General features: G+C 35.8%; 1 protein-coding gene across 6 annotated transcripts in view; it reads right to left on the reverse strand.

The window, feature by feature from the left end:
• ZNF385B (zinc finger protein 385B) overlaps nt 1–24637 on the reverse strand; it is a 432563-nt gene that overhangs the window by 198681 nt on the left and 209245 nt on the right. The gene's annotated exons all lie outside the window — the stretch shown is intronic.

Raw genomic sequence — 24637 nt, forward strand, 5'->3', positions numbered from 1 at the left:
CAAGATTACTCTACCCAGCAAGGATCTCATTCAGATTCGATGGAGAAATCAAAAGCTTTACAGACAAGCAAAAGCTAAGAGAATTCAGCACCACCAAACCAGCTCTACAACAAATGCTAAAGGAACTTCTCTAACTTCTATAAGTGGGAGACACAAGAGAAGAAAAGGACCAACAAAAACAAACCCAAAACAATTAAGAAAATGGTCATAGGAACGTACATAATGATAACTACCTTAAAAGTGAATGGATTAAATGCTCCAACCAAAAAACACAGGCTTGCTGAATGGATACAAAAACAAGACCCATATATATGCTGTCTACAAGACACCCACTTCAGACCTAGGGACACATACAGACTGAAAGTGAGGGGATGGAAAAAGATATTCCATGCCAATGGAAATCAAAAGAAAGCTGGAGTAGCAATCCTCGTATCAGATAAAATAGACTCTGAAATAAAGAATGTTACAAGAGACAAGGAAGGGCACTACATAATGATCAAGTGATCAATCCAAGAAGAAGATATAACAATTATAAATATATATGCACCCAACATAAGAGCACCTAAATATAGAAGGCAACTGCTAACAGCTATAAATCGACAGTAACACAATAATAGTGAGGGGCTTTAACACCTCACTTACACCAATGGACAGATCATCCAAACAGAAAATTACTAAGAAAACACAAGCTTTAAATGACACAATAGAACAGATAGATTTCATTGATATTTATAGGACATTCCATCCAAAAACAGCAGATTACACTTTCTTCTCAAGTGCAAACGGAACATTCCCTAGGATAGGTCACATCTTGGGTCACAAAACAAGCCTCAGTAAATTTAAGAAAATTGAAATCATATCAAGCATCTTTTCTGACCACAATGCTGTGAGATTAGAAATCAATTACAGGGAAAAAAACGTAAAAAACACAAATACATGGAGGCTAAACAATACGTTACTAAATAACTGAGAGATCACTAAAGAAATCAAAGAGGAAATCATAAAATACCTAGAGACAAATGACAATGAAAACACGACGATCCAAAACCTATGGGATGAAGCAAAAGCAGTTCTAAGAGGGAAGTTTATAACTATACAAGCCTACCTCAAGAAACAAGAAAAATCTCAAATAAACAATCTAACCTTACACCTAAAGGAGCTAGAGAAAGAAGAACAAACAAAACCCAAAGTTAGCAGAAGGAAAGAAATCATAAAGATCAGAGCAGAAATAAATGAAATAGAAACAAAGAAAACAATAGCAAAGAGCAATAAAACTAAAAGCTGGTTCTTTGAGAAGATAAACAAAATTGATAAACCATTAGCCAGACTCATCAAGAAAAAGAGGGAGAGGACTCATATCAATAAAATTCAAAATGAAAAAGAAGTTACAACAGACATCGCAGAAATACAAAGCGTCCTAAGAGACTACTACTAGCAACTCTATGCCAATAAAATGGACAACCTGGAAGAAATGGACAAATTTGTAGAAAGGTATAACCTTCCAAGACTCAACCAGGAAGAAATAGAAAATATGAACAGACAGACCAATCACAAGTAATGAAATTGAAACTGTGACTAAAAATCTTCCAATGAACAAAAGTCCAGGACCAGATGGCTTCACAGGTGAATTCTATCAAACACTTAGAGAAGAGCTAACACCCATCCTTCTCAAACTCTTCCAAAAAATTGCAGAGGAAGGAGCACTCCCAAATTCATTCTATGAGGCCACCATCACCCTGATACCAAAACCAGACAAAGGTACTACAAAAAAAGAAAATTACAGCCCAATATCACTGATGAATAAAGATGCAAAAATCCTCAACAAAATACTAGCAAACAGAATCCAACAACACATGGAAAGGATCATACACCATGATTATGTGGGATTTATCCCAGGGACGCAAGGATTCTTCAATATATCAATCAATGTGATAAACCATATTAACAAACTGAAGAAGAAAAACCATATGATCATCTCAATAGATGCAAAAAAAGCTTTTGACAAAATTCAACATCGATTTACCGTAAAAACTCTCCAGAAAGTGGGCATAGAGGGAACCTACCTCAACATAACAAAGGCCATATATGACAAACCCACAGCAAACATCATTCTCAATGGTGAAAAACTGAAAGCATTTCCTCTAAGATCAGGAAGAAGACAAGTATGTCCACCCTCACCACTATTATTCAACATAGTTTTGGAAGTCTTAGCACGGCAATCAGAGAAGAAAAAGAAATACAAGGAATACAAATTGGAAAAGAAGAAGTAAAACTGTCACTGTTTGCAGATGACATGATACTATACATAGAGAATCCTAAAGGTGCCACCAGAAAACTACTAGAGCTAATCAATGAATCTGGTAAAGTTGCAGGATACAAAATTAATGCAAAGAAATCTATTGCATTCTTATATACTAATGATGAAAAATCTGAAAGAGAAATTAAGGAAACACTCCCATTTACCATTGCAACAAAAAGAATAAAATACCTAGGAATAACCCTACCTAGGGAGACCAAGGACCTGTATGCAGAAAACTATAAGACACTGATGAAAGAAATTAAAGATGATACCAACAGATGGAGAGATATACCATGTTCTTGGATTGGAAGAATCAATATTGTGAAAATGACTATACTACCCAAAGCCATCTACAGATTCAGTGCAATCCCTATCAAATTACCAATGGCATTTTTTACAGAACTAGAACAAAAAATCTTAAAATTTGTATGGAGACACAAAAGTCCCCGAATAGCCAAAGCAGTCTTGAGGGAAAAAAGCGGAGCTGGAGGAAACAGACTCCCTGACTTCAGACTATACTACAAAGCTACAGGTTCAAGAAAATATAGTAATGGCACAAAAACAGAAATATAGATCAATGGAACAAGATAGAAAGCCCAGAGATAAACCCACGCACCTATGGTCAACTAATCTATGACAAAGGAGGCAAGGATATACAGTGGCGAAAAGACAGTCTCTTCAATAAGTGGTGCTGGGAAAACTAGACAGCTACATGTAAAAGAATTAAATTAGAACACTCCTTAACCCCATACACAAAAATAAACTCAAAATGGATTAGAGACCTAAATATAAGACCGGACACTATAAAACTCTTAGAGGAAAACATAGGAAGAACACTCTTTTATATAAATCACAGCAAGATCTCTTTTGATCCACCTCCTAGAGTAATGGAAATAAAAACAAAAATAAACAAATGTGACCTAATGAACCTTCAAAGGTTCATTTTGTCCTTTTGCACAGCAAAGGAAGCCATAAACAAGACGAAAGGACAACCCTTAGAATGGGGGAAAATACTTGCAATCGAATCAACAGACAAAGGATTAATCTTCAAAATATATAAACAGCTCAATATTAAAAAAATAAACAACCCAATCCAAAAATGGGCAGAAGACCTAAATAGACATTTCTCCAAAGAAGACATACAGATGGCCAAAAGCACATGAAAAGCTACTCAACATCACTAATTATTAGAGAAATGCAAATCAAAACTACAGTGAGTTATCACCTCACGCCAGTTAGAATGGGTATCATCAGAAAATCTACAAAAAACAAATGCTGGAGAGGATGTGGAGAAAAGGGAACCCTCTTGCATTGTTGGTGGGAATGTAAATTGATACAGCCACTATGGAGAACAGTATGGAAGTTCCTTAAAAAACCAAAAGTAGAACTACCATACGATGTAGCAATCCCACTACTGGGCATATACCCAGAGAAAACCATAATTCAAAAAGACACACACATCCCAATATTCACTGCAGCACTATTTACAATAGCCAGGTCTTGGAAGCAACCTAAATGCCCATCGACAGATGAATGGATAAAGAAGATGTGGTACACATATGCAATGGAATATTACTCAGCCATAAAATGAACGAAATATGGTCACTTGTAGAGACGTGGATGGATCATACAGAGTGAAGTAAGTCAGAAAGAGAAAAACAAATATCGTATATTAACGCATGTATGTGGAACCTAGAAAAATGGTACAGATGAACTGGTTTGCAGGGCATAAATTGAGACACAGATGTAGAGAACAAACTTATGGACACCAAGGGGGGAAAGTGGCCGGGGCGGGCAGTGGTAGTGTGATGAATTGGGCGATTGGGATTGACATGTATACACTGATGTGTATAAAATGGATGACTAATAAGAACCTGCTGTATAAAAAAATAAATAAAATTCAAAAATTCAAAAAAAAAACCCCCCCAAAACCTGAAGAGACAACATATAGAATAGGAGAAAATGTTTGCAAATGATGCAACTGACAAGGGCTTAACTTCCAAAATATACAAACAACACATAAAACTCAACAACAACAACAAAAAGTAAATAAATAAATAAATCAGCAAGAGGTGATCAAAGAGGGCTATAATCTGCTTTAGTGCCTGTGGTACTGAAGTGAGGTTTTCTTCAATATCAGCTATATCAGAGACAAAAAAGAACATGTGACTGAGGAGATCCAGGGATGGAGGAAACCAGAAGAGGATATTCAGGTATACTGAGTGAGGACTACTTACATTAAATAGCCAAAATATGGAATAAGAGCATTAGTAATCACAGACATGGTGGGGAGGGGCAAGGATAGACTCAGAAAAGAGAAGTGAGATAGTCTATAATATTAACTAAAACATTTAGGGAATCACGTTTTTTTATTCTTCCTCTACAGTTAGTCGAGTTTAAATATTGGCAGATAATGATTTTTTTAAAATTTGCTCTTTCTTTTATTATTTCTTGAATAATTTTTTGTAACGTTATTAGATGGGGCAGAGCAAGGAGTCTGCATCAGAGTGGGATTGGGGGAACTTTGGTAACTCAGAATAGGGTGTCAGAACAGAACAGGTGAGCAAGGCATCTGTGGCAGAGGATTATCCAGCATGGGGAGTCAGAGCCCCAGTAAGGTAATGAAGGTGTCCCCATGTGGGAGCAGCCCAGCACCAAGTGTTGTACCCTGAGTGGGGTGAGGATGGTGTCTACAGTGGTGCATGAACCCCAGCCTGCCATGGGGTCTTGGGGAATGGGTGGGGTGAGGAAAACTTTCACATGGGGAGGAAGAGTAGGGGTGGGATGGCTGGCAGCCCCTTGTGGTGTGTCAGAGCCCAGGTGGGGTGAGGAAGGCATCTGTATGGTAGCAGCAATGGGATTACACACAGAGGAATTGATTAGACATGTAAATATATTAAGAATAATGAGAGCCAATTTCTCACTGGAGAAGTGAGTTATAAATAGGGAAAGGGAGATATGGAAATAAATGTAAATGTACGTGTGTGTGTTTATGTACATACATATATATGGTCCTTAGCATTGTCCACGGAGAGGGCTGGATAGCAGCAACATCCCCAAAGGCAATGAGCACATCTCACACCCAGATCTTGGTTTCTAAATACCATTCTCCACTAAAAAGGACCAGAACTCCTTGAGAAAAGACTAAAATCAGGGCTAGAGTAAGAAAAATACAAGGTAAGCCCAAAATGTCCTACTGTGCAAGAGAGCAAGGAGTTGTTAAAGAAAATGACGAGTCTCCTGAGTCAAAAGGACACAGGAGTCAGCTTGAAAGAGCACCTCTTGCCTGATCTCGGATAATTTGTACATCAAAATAAATGATTGTAAGGGGTTGTAACTCACTGGATAAAATAGGAAACCGTGACCCATATGGATAAGTAAAAATACATGGAGAATCTGATGAGAAATGGACTTTTTATGGTTTCAAAGCACCTCCTCACAAAAGGCTTATTAGTTGGAAAGGGTAAAAGTACTCTATGGTAGGAAAGCCTGGAAAACATCAACTTTATCAAGAACACCATCACTAATGGGAGAAATTAAAATTATCTGAGACCTGATAGGACACAATGAGAGGAAAATAGCACTGATTTCATGATATTCCTGTGCAAGATCTATAACCTGAAGTTAATCAAAAAGAAACATCAGAAAATCCAAACTGGCCTGTAATCTTCAAAAGAGTCAAGATCATGAAAATTAAAAGAACAAAAAAATGATGAGCAACTATTCCAGACTAAAGGAGACTAAATAGACATGGCAACTAATAAAGTGAGTGATGTTGAAATGAATTCCTTAACTATAAAGCACATCATTAGGACAGCTGCCAAAACCTGAATGGTATCTGAGGAGGAGACATAGGAATGTATGTATTTGAGTTTCCCAGTTCTGATGACTATATTGTAGTAGTGTAGAAGGTTGACTGGTTTATAGAAAATAAATCATAAGATATTCCAGGGTAATAGGGTAACTCAGAAAAAAAAATGTTCTTGGTACTACATTGCAAATTTTCTATAAATTTGATTTTGTTTAAAAAATTTTAAAATGTCTTTCAAAAGAGAAAGGTAGATATGTAAGTTCTTCTATGGAAAAACCACAAGACTTACTAGATATAGTACTAAGCAAAAATATTAAGGTACAGAATATATCAGATGTTACTATTTGTGTGCATGCAAACATATATGCATATACAAATGTATATATGTTTGTGTGTTTTGTTTTAGTTTTTTGCTTTGTTTTACTCTGAAACAAAGCACAAAATCCGTTAGCAAAGTTTGTTTGGAGGAATGAGGATTAGGGGTTTAGGGGAGAGGAAAGAAAAATTTTACTTTTTATTACATACTTTTCCATATTCTTAAGTTTTGCCATGTTTTGTTTCACTTTGATTTTAAAAAATTTTAACGTTTAGCTTAATAAAATAAAATCAGTACAAAATAAATTTTAAAACATAATTCTAATCATAATATCTGTTTGCATTTCCAAATACCAGTATCCTTTCTTTCCACTTTGCTAGGCTAAGAGAAAAGAAATATCACCACTGGAGACTCAGTGCATAGCACAGAGCCTGGTACACAGTAGACAATAATTAGCATATTGTTGAACAAATGCATGAGGCAGTAACTCATGTACATAGCCATTTCACTAACATATGATTTCATCATTTTTTGAGGTATAGGAGACCTGTGTTTACTGTTATAGTTCCTCTCTATGAAGATTCTAGAAGACTAAAGAAGTAGAGTGAGAGATCTTACTTGTAAAGATTATGTGTATATAATATGTTTTGGAAGAAAGGAGTGTGTTTGAAGTATTAGAAAAGGAGATAAATTCTGATTCACATTTCGTTTCATTAATCCAAAACCCCATGTTTAGGACACTGGTCTACAGAGAATCTTTGCTTGGGTCTACATATTCAGGGGAACTCACAAAGAATAGGCATATATGAGAGAAGGTGACATACATTATTCAAGACAAGGGATGCTTGATGACAAATGAAAGCCCAAGTAATAGATATTAAAGGATAACATGATATCCTTCATGCTTGAGCTTGGTGCACAGGCTATGGGATTTTATTGTTGAAAGAGGAATCCTGTAACAAGCTGCCATTTTGAGAGTGACATTGTGCCTTTTTCAGTCTTTTGGCTCTATCAGTAAATCACATTTATTCCACATATAGTGGGTATTTCATTGCCTTTATCAGAAGTAGAAGAAAAATAAATCAATAAGGTAGGGAGGTGAGAAACCAAGACACAAAAGTCTTTTATGGTTATCTACATAACATTATGAATTTTCTTTGAATTGATGTGTCACAGCACAAGACTTGGCTGACTGATAGCTAAACCTTTCCCTGTCTTACTAGAGAGTTAAGAGGCATTAAATCCACTAGACAATTGATACAGTCATACCCTGATACAAGTAAGAATTGATTAAGGCAAAATAACAGCATAATAGTTATCTTCAGCATCAAAATGGCCAACATTTGGAAACAATGCCTATTGATTCCCCTTTGCCACTGACATTACTCAAGGATGAAAACACAAGTACACATGGTGATTTAGCTGCATAATATAGGAGAAAGACACAGACTTGTTTAAATAATTCTGACTTTAATATCTTCAGAATACACGTTTTATCCCAAGATTTTTTTTACCATGTGAGGAAAATTTGGCAAAAGGGTCAAATTATACAGGTTGTCTGCAAAGTTAGGTAACTAACGTGGGATAAAATTATTTATTATTATTATTTTATTGAGATATAATTGACATACAAATTATATTAGTTTCAGGTATACAACATAATGATTCAATATTTGTGGGGATAAACTTAAATACTATGTAAGTTATATTTTGAAACAATATGTTCAATAATGTGTTTTTAGGTGAAGGGCTTCTAACTAAATGTAAGGCAATGCAATGGTTAATCTTAAAAAAAAAAAAGCTACTCAACAAATACACTAACAAAAGTCCAAAAAGCCTAGAAACACAGGGAAAATAAGCTATTTGTTGTACTTTTTTAGATTAATAATTGGACATATTGCTTTCCTTTTATAGATACTTTGCCTAAAAATGTGTCCAGAGGCTAAAGAAAAGCACACCGAGCATATTTTAAAATGAAGCTAACATATAGTACAAAAATAAGTTTATACTCCTTCCCAAACTCATGGACACACTACATTATACAGCACATAAATCACTCAACCTCTTTCATCACAAATAAACAAATACAAAAACAAAACTAAAATTTCAGTAAGACAGTCCCTGAGACTATTTTTTATGAGAACTCCAAATAGGATCTCTAAATCTACAAGTTGATAGAGGAGGAAGTGAATGGTGATCTGTAGAAGCATCCAAGGTGTCTGCGTGCTAAAGCATAAGCAGAGTACCACGTGGATGGGCTGGTGTTAGAGTAGGAGATGAGGTGTGACCCACGCCTGTGAATATTGTGGGGAACCTAAAGAAGACTGTCCTCCTCATGGAAAGTGGTTAATATTAGTTTCCCTTCACTTTATCAGGGATACTTTTTAAAAAATCAGGGAAAAGAGAGTCAAGAAGCAATGAAAAATACATTTCATAGGAGTGCTTCTTTCAAGCGTTTAGAAACATAGAAGAGCCTCATTGGGCATGCCAAAACTGTACTGCCAGAAAAAAGTTTTAGTCTCAGTTAGATTAAAAATAGGATTCTGAGATTCCTTTTCAACATGCTAGAGGATCAGCTAACCTTGGCCGAGACCAAGCATTTTAAGGTGTAGATTTGGAAACATGACAAGGTCTGTGACCTATGTAGCTGGAGAGTCCATAGTTAGAACTGATAAAATATAAAAATAAAGCCAACCATTATTAGGACAACCTTTTTACAATTATGAGGTTTCACTTTATTTCAATGAGTATTTTTCCAGAGTACAGGTAGCTATTCATATAAATATATGTTCAATGATCTCTAAAACCATACTTTCTACTGAGCCTCCTAATTCAGAGTCATGTGGTTTATCCCAAAACAGTGTTAACACTGTGCTTGGAGCTGTTTCATGTGTGTTTCAAAGAGTTGAACAGTTTGTGCCCATGGATTCTGGGAAGTGCTGCTTTTACAAGTGAGTGCTTAAGGGACTCCTATTAAATAAAAGCACACGTTACTAACAGTGAGGCTTTAAACGGCTCGCCTGAGCAGCCAGGAAACTAGGCATTATGGTTATTACGGCACCTCTCATAGACACCCTCATCCAAAACAGTGGAATCATTTGCTAGTCCCATAGCCCTTGACACCCTACCATTTGTAGTTATTTGCATATTTGCTTCCCAACTAGATGAGCAGTACTCTGAACACTAAGATATTTTCTTAATTTCTCAATCGCTACATAATATACTAGCATATAGTAAATGCTCAGAAATTATTTTTTGAATGAATGAATAACGCCACTAAATAGAGTACCATAAATACCTCACTTATTTACTTGGTAAACTCAACACTTCAGAATTCAGCAAAGCACCAGAAAGTGTGTCTCCGACCCCCCACCCCCAAAAGCATCAGAAGATTAAAGATTCTTAAGAGAGTCCCTATGGTCTCAAGAGTTAGTTTAGAAAAATAATTGAGGCATAAACTCCTTAAGGGCAGGAATCTTTTCTCCTTTGCTTATCTCAATATCCTCAGGGCCTTTATTAAGCATAATAGATGCTCAATAAAAATGTATTGGGTGAATGATTACAGTAATGGTTATCTCTTTTCTAAATGCACAGAAGAATGAAAATAATTGAATTCAGAAGCAGTAGCTAGAGCTGCTATGAACATGGACTGCTGTGGTGCATGCCACCTGACACTATCGAATACCGGTAGGCTATAAAACAGAATGATCAGAAATGCAAAAGCATGACAAGTTGGGAGCATTTCTTTTAGGGGCAAACAGATCTCAGTCCCTCACTAGACCCTGTGCGCAGCACAACAATTAACATTTGCATTAAGGATCCCAAGTTAAAATAAAAATTTAAAAGCCAATCAATGTCCAGAACATTCAAGAAAGCACAGAGGAATGTGACGCACTAAAGGAACATTCACATCAATTATTGTTCAAATTAAATACTAGATGGGGAAGATGTTTTGAAATGAGTTCAGGAGACCATGTGTGCCGGTTCTTCTGTGCTCCCAGACCCTTTCTCTACTTGTTGCCCATTCTGTGCGGGAAAATGAGAGACATCTGAGTATTTCTTTCAGTCCCCTTCCTTGCCTTCTTTCCGGCAGTGGCATCTTTCTATGCTAACCACTCCCGCTGAACAGTCTCCCTTTCAGTCTCCGATTTAGCCCACCAAACTTAGACACCTCCATCACCTCCCCTTCTCCTTCAGGAATGGAGACACTTAACAGTTGGTCAAAGGGAACCTTGACATCTACTGTGGACTCCCCTGAACCTTACCACCCCTCTGCAAACAGGTCCTTTGTTAAATTCTCTTTGAAAATCCCAGTTGATTATGCTTTCAGTGTTCAATCAGAACTTCTTTACTGATACACTATGGAGTAGAGTCAGGTCCTTCTTCTTCCTTTGTGTGAGACTTAGATCAAATACATTAGGCACAAGTCAATTATCAAACCAAATAGTCGCTATCTCCTCCTCCCACACAAAAGTTCCCTAAAAGGCTCAAAAGACAACATGCTACCAGCAGTGGCACACGTTCTCTCGTTTCAACAACAGCCCTGCTAGTGAACAAATCCAGACTGGCCTGTGACTTCCCCACATCGGTCGAGGCCACTTTAATCTTTCTGAAGGGATGGAAAATAATTGGCGATGCTTCTCCGAGTTATTTTGAAATATTTCCATAGAAAGAAACAGAGAAATGAACATGAGTGAGAGGAGGCAAAGACAGTTTTAACAGAGAAATGTCATGGATCTGGTTCAGCTAAATTTCAAGCAGACTACAGAGAACCACCTTGGATTTGGTGACTTAAGGGATGGAGTAGGGGGCATTTCATGACCTCCCACCACGAGTGGATTGAAGCCTTGGGGCAGGGCTCTTATCCACCCTACCCAGAACATAGTAAATGGATAGTAAGTGTAGGGAAGCATAGTAAATGAATGGGAAAAAGAGTTGGATTGGGTTCTAATTCCAACTTTCCTGGATGAAACACCTTGGTTAAGCCACTTTGGCTCTCTTACCTAAAACAGAGATGATGAAAAAGCCATACTAATGCCTCATGATGCTGTGGTTCCAAGTATGTGAAGATTATTCTGACCTCTTGGGGGTGACACTGTTAGAATTCCAGATTTGGGGAATTTCACTACTCAGTCCTCAAAGGGGCTGTATTACAAATCTCACCATTTCTGCTGAAACATTTGCCTCCTCTTATCTTGAAAACGCTCAGATTCTTCCACTGGAGTGGCAGTAAGCACCCTTAAGACAATTCTATTATATATGGATTAGAGAATACCTATTATGCACCAGAACTTCCAGGCTGTTACATATGTATTCTTAATCCAACTTTGAAGCCTAATGGTTTTTTAAAGTCAAAACTTCTTCCAAAATCCTCTTGGGAGTATGATTTTTAAAGCATATAGAAATATAATCTGAGCCAATATATTTTAAATGAGGCTCTTTGATTTCTCATATGCTTTTGAAATGTGATACTTGTCTACCTTGTGGAATTCTGTTCTCTAGCTCCCTGGAAAGCTAGGAAGAGTCTTAGGTAATTGTATCCTCAGTGCTTTCTGAATTCCACTGCTAGTGGACTATTTCTGCCAGATAAACATGATGCCTACCTATAGCATTCTCTGCTCCTCAAACTCCTGTTTTCTGCTGTCATAGCCAAGAATTTCAAAGCAAGACCTTGGAATGGAGAAAACTGCTACATGATTGCTCTGTATTAGAGGACTTTTATCACAGAAAAGTGGAAACATTATTGACAAGATAAATTACCTTAAAAGAAGTTAATCTGAAAAGGCAAGGAGGGCTGTATGATGCATTTCCGAATTGCACATATAGCCTATTTTACCACATCACAATCCATACAATGATAGCCCTCCTCCTTCTCCATCGGATGTTCATCTGTAGAGGTGAGTATTAATCTTGCAAAGTAAAAGAAAGCAAGATAACCTGGCAATAAGGTCAGCAGGTTAGAGTTTTAACAGATCACAAAAGCAGAACAATCATTTCAGAGAGAGAGAGAGAAGAGGGAGAGGAGAGAGAAGAGAGAAAGGAGAGAGAATGGATCCTCCTTTAAAGGAAACAAAAATCTTCCACTGAGTTGTATCAATACTGAAATTCACCCAACTCCACATGAATTTCTCAAGTTTGATTCTCACTTGCTCATTCTATTTCCTTTCAACTAAATTTTCTATCCTATAATTCCATACATGTTAATGAATACCTAAAAGCAAATACCATACAGAAAAAGGGAATGATAATATTCTAGGTAAAAATGATATCACAAACAGACATGAATTCCAAATGATACTGAATTCTACTGCAACTAGTGGAAATAAAACAATGACTTTACAGCGAAGTCCAACGTAGTGTTTAAAGAAAACATATTTCAACATAACTGCCAGAACAGTGACTCATTCTACATTTAGCAGACTATATTAGTATCTAGAGATGTTAATGTTTAATTTAGCAAAGGACTGCCTCTGAGTCAAACTGAAAAAAGTTTAATTTAGATTTTATTCTGTTTTTGATTTATGTCAATAGGTGTGGTCACTGGTTTAAAGGAAAACCAGAAGTTTATCTTTCTTTTTATGGATAGTATTAACATTTGTCCCAGAGAGACTGCTGTATTTTATGGACAGTAATACTCCTATCTCCCAAATTTAAATCTCTTTTTCTATAATAATTTTAAAAGACAGTGATTGACATAAAAAGGCACAACACATAAAATTATAGCTACTAATTGGCACGCATTTATCATATACTAGGCAATGTGCAGAAGGTTTTATGTACATTAATCTGATTAATCCTTATGATACTGGAATTCCACAAGGTGGACATTATGATCTCCAAGTTAGCTAAAGACAAAGAAACCGAGGCTTAAAGAGATTAAGCAATTTGCCAAGGGTCACAGAACAAAGAAGAGATGGAGCTGGAATTCAAATCCAAGCACATTTTGTTCTTAAGTCTTTTCCTCATTTTCTTTTGTAACTAAAAAGAGTAAAAGGTACAACATATGACCATATGTGTCTTATTAGAACATAAATACTAGTTTCAAATATAAGTACTATGCCAGACGTAAGCTACTTCATACTAAAATAAATTAAGCTCAACATCACTAATCATTAGAGAAATGCAAATCAAAACCACAATGAGGTTATCACCTCACACCGGTCAGAATGGCCATCATCAAAAAATCTACAAACAATAAATGCTGGAGAAGGTGTGGAGAAAAGGGAACCCTCTTGCCCTGTTGGTGGGAATGTAAATTGATACAGCCACTATGGAGAACAGTATGGAGGGTCCTTAAAAAACTAAAAATAGAACTACCATATGACCCAGCAATCCCACTACTGGGTATATACCCTGAGAAAACCATAATTCAAAAAGAGTCATGTACCACAATGTTCATTGCAGCTCTATTTACAATAGCCAGGACATGGAAGCAACCTAAATGTCCATCGACAGATGAATGGATAAAGAAGACATGGCACATATATACAATGGAATATTACTCAGCCATAAAAAGAAATGAAATTGAGTTATTTGTGGTGAGGTGGATGGACCTAGAGTCTGTCATACAGAGTGAAGTAAGTCAGAAAGAGAAAAACAAATACCGTATGCTAACACATATATATGGAATCTAAAAAAATGGTACTGATGAACCTAGTGGCAGGGCAGGAATAAAGACACAGATGTAGAAAACGGACTTGAGGACATGGGGCGGGGGAAGGAGAAGCTGGGACGAAGTGAGAGAGTAGCATGGACATATATACACTACCAAATGTAAAATAGATAGCTAGTGGGAAGCAGCCGCATAGCACAGGGAGATCAGTTCGGTGCTTTGTGACCACCTAGAGGGGTGGGATAGGGAGGGTGGGAGGGAGGCTCAAGAGGGAGGGGTTATGGGGATATATGTATACATATAGCTGATTCACTTTGTTGTACAGCAGAAACTAACACAACATTGTAAAGAAATTATACTCCAAAAAAGATGTGAAAAAAAAAAGAAACAATTCAGTAAAATTCACACTCTATAGGCTTATAGAGTCTTTTGAGATCCTCATCTAGAGCAGTGCTTCTCAACTTTTTTTTTCATTATTGCCCCGCTTAATGGGTCTTCTTTACAATTGTGTCTTTAATGGGATGCCCCATGAAATTTTAATACCACAGATATACCACGTCTGTTTATATACTATAAGTATATCTGTGCATAAAAGGAGTACGATTTTTTTTGCTGCTAGAATGAATTTTTGCCCCTTGGTGGGCAATGAGAATGCTTAATCTAGAGGATGTACCTCTTTGTTTATCCCAAACCTTCCAACCCACTAGCTATTATTTAACATTGCATGGGGTTAGGGTTTTAAATTTTTACAGTGAGTTAAAATGCAAATTCATAGAATATGTTGAGCCATTTGTATCTTCGTGTGAAAAGAAGAGCAGAAAGCCAGTTTGATAGGGGAAAGGAAAATGTGAGGGCCCTCCCTACCGGAGCGGGGGAAGGGAAGACAGAGAGCCTCTGGCGCCAGAAAGCCTGTGTCACAACTGAGCTTCAGTCTAGTCCTGCTGAACACGCTAACATGAGGTCCTTTAAGAAGAGATGCTAACTTCCATTCGAGATGAACAAGAAATCTTAGTCATAAGCCACCTTAGTGGCCATCACCTTATTGATTAATGTGTAAATATTAGGTTTCCTGCCTGAGAAGAATTTTCTGTTTGGTTCCTTTCAGGCCTGTTTGCATATTCCCAATTGCTATGTGGCCAGGAACAAGAAAGTTTATGTAATGTTCCAAAGAAACTGCTCGACACCATGGCTCATTTTAACACAGGTATGAATAGAAGACAGAAATGAATTCACAAGTACTTCTTTCACATGCACTGTCAAATATAACTTTTCACTCCCAGAGGCCAAAATAGTCTTAACCATTGAAGTAATTATAGCTCACAACTATAATTTAGAGTTGGTTCTGGCTGACTCTAAATTCACACAGGAAAATAATTCACTCATCTTGCTGGAACACTGGAGTAAGTAGCTTCATAAAACCTATACAGTTTCAGCAATCCTAGAAAGTATGGTGAATCTAAATAGAAATCAATAGATGATAATTTAATAAGACAACAATAATAATTGTCTACCATTTATTGGTCACCAACTTAAAGTACTATACTTGACACTTTATAAATATTACCTATTTAATTCTTACAGACATCCTGTGAGATAAAAAATTATATTGTCATTTACAGAGGAAACGAGTTCAGAAAGAATGGATGTTTTTCCTGAAACCACTTACCAAGTAAAGGAAGAGGAATTCAAACTCCTGTCATCTGAAGCTCATGCTTTGCCACTTTAGCCACAGTGAAATTATCTCAGTGAAATGACAGAAAGATTCACATCTGCAAACTTTATTTCCAATCAAATGGAGGACTCTTGGACAAGTGGAGAGGTAATGAATATGGTATATAACATATTTTGAGATTTTGCATGTGAGAAGCTACTGTGTAGATGATTTCAAATGAAGGACCACTTTTTTTTTTTTTTTACGTAAATGTCTTCAAGGCAGTATTGGTCAGAATTTTCTGACTTTGAGGGTTGTAAAACATATACTTGTGTATCAGGACCTTGGTAAATGGTAAACAAAATGGCGGCTACTTCACAGAAGCATAGGTGCACTTTCCAGAGGTTGGGACTATTGTTCTAAATTGCCTACATCACCCATTCCCTATTAATGGCATCGGACCTTATGGTCTGAAGGGAGCTCCCATGTGAAAGGATGGCCCTTGTTTAAAATCTCCAGTGTATTTTATACTTGTATATAGCGCCTCCAACATGACAGGATAATGAAAATTAAGAAGGCAGAAGTGGAATCGCAAAAACAAAAAAAAAAAAGTAAAGCTCTAAGAAATCAATTTATGGAGGAGGATACCCAATGATTAGGAGCAACGATGAGGAGCCAGAACCCAGACTTGGGTCTCCTAATTCCTACACCAGTATTTTTTTTCATAAAAGTACACTGTTACCAAGTAGAATAATGAATAGGCTTGAAATCACAAAAAAGTTGACCTAAAAAATACATCATCAATTATAAGCTTTCTCTGTGCAAACTGACCTAATACTTAAATAATTTAAACACACTGACAACAAAGGAGAAATATAATTTATCTTTTAAACTACTAACATGATTATGCTTACTATGTCCCAAATGGATTATCAAATATCCCTATATAGTGACATTGTGAGTAGCTCCAAAATAAAGGCTGAAATTGTTCTCACATGTGAAGTAATGTGTGCAACTGGTCAAAGTATAACCACTGCAATAAAAGACGTCTTCACTTAATTTCCTGGAGATTTCAGATGTTTGTTTAGCCTTTATTCACTGGAAAATTCCTCTACTCATTGCATACTTACTGACATATTTTATGAGGAAGATGTTTGTTTTCCAAGTAAATAACCTAAGCCATAAAGTTCAGCCAGTGTTTCACAATATTAACTTGACAATAAAGCATTTTATCAATGAAACATTTTTTAAATGTTTATGTAGCCTCCAATGAAATTCTTATTTAATTATGCTCCTCTGAGAAAACTTCCTATATCAGATCTTTGAAAGGTTTTGCCAGATTTCTCTCAAGACTAATGCATGCAAATGCTACATTTAAAAATATCTTATATTGTATAAGATATAATAGTGAACATTACTAAAGAGATGCAGCATACAAACACTTTACCTTTTCAATGCTCTACTACTTAAAACTAATTTTATAGCTGACAACCTAGGCATTTCCTTATATTTTAAATATTAATAAAATAATCATGTAGAACCAGCCCTTTCTAGAAGACTGATCATAGCATTTTAACAACATATGGAAGTCCAACATATTTTTAAAACAGAAGTCATGTTAGCACTTGGTTCACGAAGACTCTGTTGTCTATAACAACTACTGATTAAACCCCAAAATGTTGCGCTCATCTTAATGGAAGGAAAAACATGCAGGTATGCTAGTCATGACAGCTTCCTTAACTTAGAGACACATTTTCAACATTATTCTAAATTGCCAAACCTCATCACCCCAAATCCTAGGAGGACAAACAATACTAATCATGGCATTGTCCAGCACTATATGAAATCTATACAAATCTGGAAAATTACAGCTAAAGCCAAGTATACCTCCATATGTATTTCCTATCACTTTAGAACAAATCCACCATTTGTAAGTTATGTTACTTACCTAGAAGCATGTTTGTTAGCAATAGTCAATTCAGCCAGTCTGTAATCTCTGTATAACAAAGGTATCAAGAGGTGAGAAGTACGTTAACCTGCCGCACGTTTTATTACAGAGAGAGTGTGAGCCTTTATAGACTCTTCCTTCTATCCTAAGTCTGCTGGAGTACTGGACTGACTCCACTCACTCACTGTGGACCTTGGTTGAAACTAACAAACAATACAGTGACTGTCAGTTGATGCTGCCTTCTCAGCCCAGAGAGCCAAAAAAAATTATGGAAAAGTAGGTTACTTCACTGGAGTTGGAGATGTAAATTCTGAATTTATCATGCTGTTTCTTTAAAATTCCAAGTAACATTTTCTACTAAATTCACAAATAAAAAAAGTAAAACACATGCAAATAAGCTTACAAAATCATATTTTAAAAATCTAACTACCTGCTTTTTTCCCCAATGTTTCTTTTTCCTCTAAGAATTTAAAATACATTTAACTCTAAACTAAAAAAAAATTCTTCTGCAAAATAAACTCTGTATAATATATGTGTTTTTAGGGAAGACTGTACGTTAAAATTATATCACTCATCATTAAGGATCAGAGAATGCAAATATGTTTATTATTTGGTGTTATGAGCTTGAGCCTCCAATGAAATTTCGGTTTCACAAAGGATTGTTTGTTTGACTCCAATTCAGAGATAATTATTTCTGAAATAGGTTTCTCCTCAGAGAACAAACCTTACAGTTTTAAAGCAATAAGGATATTGCAGTGAACATTTAACAAAGGAATATCTCATTTCTATTTTTCTACTGGATATGAATTAACAATTTAAAAAGAGAAAAATCTATCTGAGCTCAAAGGAAGAACACACAACATGCCAGCCAGCACTAAAGCCAATAAGTTGAATGTGATTTCTGAGACTGTGTTTTCTAAAGTAGAAAATAAAATGTCATATTCAAATATCACATATTTTAGCAACTGTTTTTAAATCATCCTGCAGCGGATATTACCTTTTACATATTATAATGACAGTGGACACCAATTAAACTATATATACTTTCCTGGGGTCCAGATACTTGAGCAGTGAAGTTTTACAGGTATTCATTCATGTTTCTGTATTTCCCTATTAAAGATAATTTGGGGATTCAACTTTTACATGACTAGCTACTTTTATTTTCGTTAAAGTAGGTTAGAAGTTAAAAATAAGAAAATTGAGAGAAAGTCTGAGAAATGTGTAAAAGGGAAATAAATCTAGGAAGGAAGAGAACAAAGGGAGACAGGTGGCCAAGGATGATCATGATAAAACATACCAAGGTCTGGGGGTTTTTGGCCATTGTAAAATGTAGGCCTTTTGTATATTAAATATATATATTTGGATGTAGTGATCTGAAGGATTACATGTATGAATTTTCATACTGGGTAAACCAAGTTTCAATAAGTACAGGGGGATGTGTGTGTGTATGTTTATATTAATAAACGCTTCTCTATAAATGTGGAAGGAGGCATCTCTCCCTGCCCTTGACTCTCCATTCACTTTAACCTAATGGTTGTCACACCTGAGCGACATCAGAATCCCCCGGAGGGCTTGTTAAAACATAACAATGAACTATCAGAAAGCAAAAGTAAAAAAAAAAAAAAAATCCCATTTAAAATTGTGCTGGTTTTAAAACGTGTTTGAATTCTGTTTCTGGCCATAATGGAGAAACAAGGACCAGAGTTACTCTTCCACCTTAAACAACAGGAAAAGCAGACAAAATGAATGAGACAAAATGTTAAGCAATGGTTTTTCAGTGATTGGAAACAGGCAGCATGGACTGCCCCCAGAAAAAAGGGAAATTAGTGAGGTGAGTCTTACAGTATCTGCAATGAAAAGCAAACACTGGATGAGATTAAAAGCAGATTAGAGCCTACAGAAGAAAAGATCAGGGAATTTGAAACAGCAATTGAAACTATCCATAACAAAGTACACACACGGAAAAAAAGACTAGAAGAAAATAAACAGTGACTTATGGGACAATATCAAATGATCTAACATCTGAGATCCAGAAGGAGGGGAAGAGGGTAGAAAAAATTTAAAGAAATAATAGCCAAAATGCTCTCAAAGTTGATGAAAACTATAAACCCACAGTTTCAAGAAGCTCAATAAACTTTTCCTGAAAGAAACAAAAAAACAAAAAAACAGACTGCTGGGTCCAACCCCTAGAGTTTCTGATTCCGTCTGTCTAGGGTGGGGCCTGAGAATTTACCTTAGAACAAATTCCCAGGTGATGTTGATGCTTCTCGTCCTGGAACCACACTTTGAAAACCGTTGCTCTAGTTCATTATGTTACCCCAGCATCTAGCATGAGAACATTTCCACTGTAAATTGTTTATTACCATATTACATAGATTCTAAGGTCTTTTCCCCCACATTTCCACAGCTCTGAATCAGGATGTGTCTATAATTAATCACACCTTATAATAACTATGCAAAAGGCAGCACTCACAACTGTAATGGTCAGTGTCAGTGTCTGCATGGACTTGGTCATAGCTGTTCATATTGTCTCTTCAGTTGAGTGATATCATTTTTGAATGATATCATATGTTGAGTTTGCTATTTAAAAATGTTTTTTCTTGAATCTATGCTTTAAAAAAAACCACTATGATTTGATTTTAAAAATAAGTCATTGCATACAAAGATGAAATACAAACAGGTGTGACATATGTATTTGTTATTAGTGAAGCAGATGTTAATTACTGGAGAAATGACAGCAATTTCAGACTTTCTTAGAAAGCAGCATTCTATTCCATTAGAGGATATAGGAAAAGCAACCATAAGTGTAAGTAACTATGGTACATGTAAAAGTTTTGCTTATCACAGGCCCAGTAATGCAACTGAAGGTAGAAGAAATTGCCAAATCCCTCTGAATAGGAATTTCAAAGTGATGAGTTGGTGTGAATAATTCACAGGTCCAGAGGGACTCTCTTTAAGGCTCCGAGTCATAGTTTATTGACAGTATTTTTTTTCTGTCTTAGTGATGAAGCAATGATGCAACTCAAAATTAAGAAAATCTTAGGTTTGATAAAACATGATATTATTGGGAAATAAAACAATCACTCCTGGTAGCCTCTATTTAAAAATTAATGATCTACGAGTTGATTTAAAGCAGGTTTTTGTTGTTGGTGTTCCAAGTATGGTATGGAAAAGCCTAAAGAATCACCAGGATGCCTGCTAAAAATACATATATTTGGGACTACCAGAGATCTATTGACTCAAACTGCTTTGGTTTGAGAACAACTGACCATTGCACCTCCAAGTAAATAGCAATTTAATAAGAATGACACCACTGGAGGACTCCCAAATGTTAGTGGTAATAATATACTTCTGAAAAAAAACTACCTTTGATTCCAAATCAATTACAATAAACCTTTGATATTGCCTAAATGAGTAAAGCTATACATGGACACCTCTGTGACAGTTTATCCCCATAGGAAGTTTTAAAAACCAAAACACCAAAATGCATACATATTCCAGTGGCCCTTTGTGAAAGCAGAAGAGAAAAAGCCAGAGGCAAAGGTGCATGCTCATCTGACCAGACCCAAAGCAAGTAATGCTTGATAGGAGGGCATGATACTAGGAAGGACACAGAAGGACTATATCTCCACATCTGAGACTCCAACCCCTAACCCAGGGGTTATATAGTGGAGTACCCATATAACCCTCCAGTGGTATGAAGGATTTGAAAGAAATGGTAAGATAACCAGGATGTAATTGACCAGCTGGAAAGTTGCCCAACATCACTGAGTCTGTTTCCTGAGTAACAGAATAAAGGTACTGTTAGAGTAGATTTCCATGGTCCATCTTAGCTCTAAAATTATGTAATGTTTAAAAGCTTTCATAAAATGGTGTGGCCTCTTTCAAAGTTTTATTAGGAAAAAACTTATAAAAGCAAATGACTGATTAATCCAAGAAAAAGGGCATTTGTGATGGTTTGAATTGTGTCTCCTCCCCCTCCCCATTCATATATTGAAGATACTAATGCCCAGTATTTCGGAATGTGATCTTATTTGGAGATAGGGTCTTTACAGAGGTAATCAAGTTAAAATAAGGTCATTAAGATGGGCCCTCATCCATTATGACTGGTGTCTTTATAAAGATAGAATTTGGATGTGGATAGGTACAGAGAGAGACAATGTGTAGAGACACAGGGAAAAGATGGCCGTCCACCAGCCAAGGAGAGAGACCTGAAGCAGATCCTTTCCTCAGAGCTCTCAGAAGGAACCAACGCTTCTGACACCTTGGATTCAGAGTTCTAGCCTCCAGGACTGTGAGATGATAAATTTTTGTCGTTAAAGCCACCCAGTTTGTAGTACTTTGTTCCGAAAGCCCTAGGAAACTAACACAGCATTGATACCAGGTCCTTGATGTTAAGTCTATGTTAACTTCATAAAAGGTATTGGAGACTGACCACCACTCACTGTCTTTCTCTAAGAAGTTGCAATAGCAGTAGGAGTAGCTATTTTTGGAAAGTTAGTTACAACTCAGATGTTTTATATTTGTTCTTTCTTTAAGGTTTCTTTAATCAGGGTGGTCCTGCATTTGTATATTTAAGTAGATTTTAAGTAGCTGTTGGTTTTTTTCATACTTGCTTTACTCTCTGTGTTTTCTACTCCACTAATACTTGCTTTTGTCTTTATTAACATCTGCTTCCTAACTTCTTCTGATCAATTTTGATATACTTTTTCTAGTTTTTAAGATGCATACATGCCTCATTTATTTTCAATTTTTGTTTTTTAATATGAAAAACCATTTAAGAGCACAGTTTTTGATAAGACGTTTTTCCTTCCATTAACTTTTAGATAATCTATCATTTTAAGTTTTGATTTTCCTCTTCTCTCCTTACTTGATGGTTAATAGGACTGAGAGATAGAAATAACATGTTATCTTTTATTCTATCTTTAGTATTAATTAATTTAGTTTGGCCTTGGGCCAATCACTCACTTTCCATGAGCTTCTGTGAAGTTGGCTGTGTGAGGATCAAATCAACTGAATATGACAATATTTGAAACAATAAATTGCTGTACAAATTTAAGTCATTGTTTTAATTATTTTTGACCAACTCACTATACATAAAGAAATTAGGGTAACCCTTGGGGACATCAGAATTGCTTAACTTTGGAGTTTTAACTTTTCATTTCTGTTTGGTGTATTATTAATCATCTCAAATTGTCTATAAGTTTATAATTTTATGGAAAAATGGCAATAATTCACCTACTAGCTCAGCTTTAGTCGATGAACCTCTTTCAAGGAGAGAAACTCTTTTAAAAATCCATCTCCTGAAATAATCAGTCATTACCATTTAAGAGTGGGAACAAAAGGAACTAGCATTTACCTAAAGCCAGTTATGTGTCAGGCACTCTTTTAGGTGTTTTACATTCAATTCTTATAACAACCGTTGCACAGATGAAGATAGTAAGAGAGAAGAAGTAAATTGCCCAAGGTCATAAATCTTCCAATCCAGTGCTCCCTCCAAGCTCCCTCCCTATAAAGACAAGTGAATTCAGACAGCAGGGTTGAGCTAAAGTTTTTAATCTAATGATGTCCAGAGAATGTAAAAATATTTCTTCTTTTATAAATCATTTTTAAGTAAAAGTAAATGTGTTTCAAAAAAGCAATAGTCCTTTTGTTTCTCTTTGATTTTTTTTTTTTTTTCTCTTCAGAAGACATTTTTACTTTCCTTTAGGGGAGAATGAAAGTATCTGAGAGCAATCATTTTACTTTGAACTATACCATTATTTCAGAATTTTCTATCATGCTGAATATTACGTTTTAGCACATCTTATGTATTAATTCAAGAGTTCTTATATTTAGTATCTAAAATACATGTAAAATTCTTTAGTAGCATTCATTTTTAATATTTAGTGCTCAGTTTTTACTTAAGACCACCTAAAGGTATTAACTACTGTTATTTCTGGTGAGATTATGCTTAACTGAGGAAAAATTGTAGCCTAATCAGCTTTGCAATTTCCTACAAGTACAGCTTTCTGTAGAGGAAAGACCATTACTACTAACTAGGCTGGCACTTATTTGAATAGAGTGAACATTTAGGGAGTTATATGAGTTCTGAGTGTGAGAATCCAGAATGGACTCAAAAAAGAGCAATAAAGAATAAGAAGAAATGATTTAAACTGTTGTATTAATGAAGATGTTCATGACATTATATGTAATCACAAACATATAGAAACATCCTAACTGCTCAATAGCAGAGGAATGGGTGTGTTGATAGTGTGAAATATTACAAAATACATTCAGTAACATAGGAAAATGTTCATATTATGAAATATTACAAAATATGTTAAGTGACATAGGAAAATGTTCACTATATAACAAGTGGGAGAAACTATGTAGAACTGGATATACAATAGAGGTCACATATGTAAATAAAAAGCATATTCTATATGTACATGAATGTTTGTATATGTGCATAGCTACAGAAACATGTTTAGAAGAAAATACCAGAAAATATGTTAAACACTGCAGGTTTATTGAAAATTTTACTTTATTGTCTACTCTTTTCTGTATTGTTACATTTTTTGTACTAAACTGAAAAAAAACAAAACCTCATCTTAAAAACTGCATTGGGGGTATTTGGCTATTTAAAAGAAAATTTCTATGATTTCCAAAAATAGGGAGGCAGAACTAGCTAACCTAGACAATCTCACTTAAAAAACTTATAGTAGGTAAATGTTGAGAACTAGTTAAGTTCTCAAGTTTCTTTTGGGCCCTAATGATCCTCTGATTTGACTGGAGTAAGGGCAAGCGTGGGACTAATAAACACATGCCAGAGGTTCACCTTGATCACTGTTACAGTGCAAATGTATAGTAAGTGGTGTGAAATAAACAAGATAAAAGGGAATGAGGATAATGGTAATACAATATTTATAAGGAGCCTCAGCCATCAATTCCCAGAACTCAGTGATTCAATCTCTTCGTCTGTAGTATCTGCATCCATATAGATGAGTATCAAGAGCCT

The sequence above is a fragment of the Balaenoptera acutorostrata genome, chromosome 8 (genome assembly GCF_949987535.1).
Source record: "Balaenoptera acutorostrata chromosome 8, mBalAcu1.1, whole genome shotgun sequence".
In the NCBI taxonomy this organism is placed as follows: domain Eukaryota; kingdom Metazoa; phylum Chordata; class Mammalia; order Artiodactyla; family Balaenopteridae; genus Balaenoptera; species Balaenoptera acutorostrata.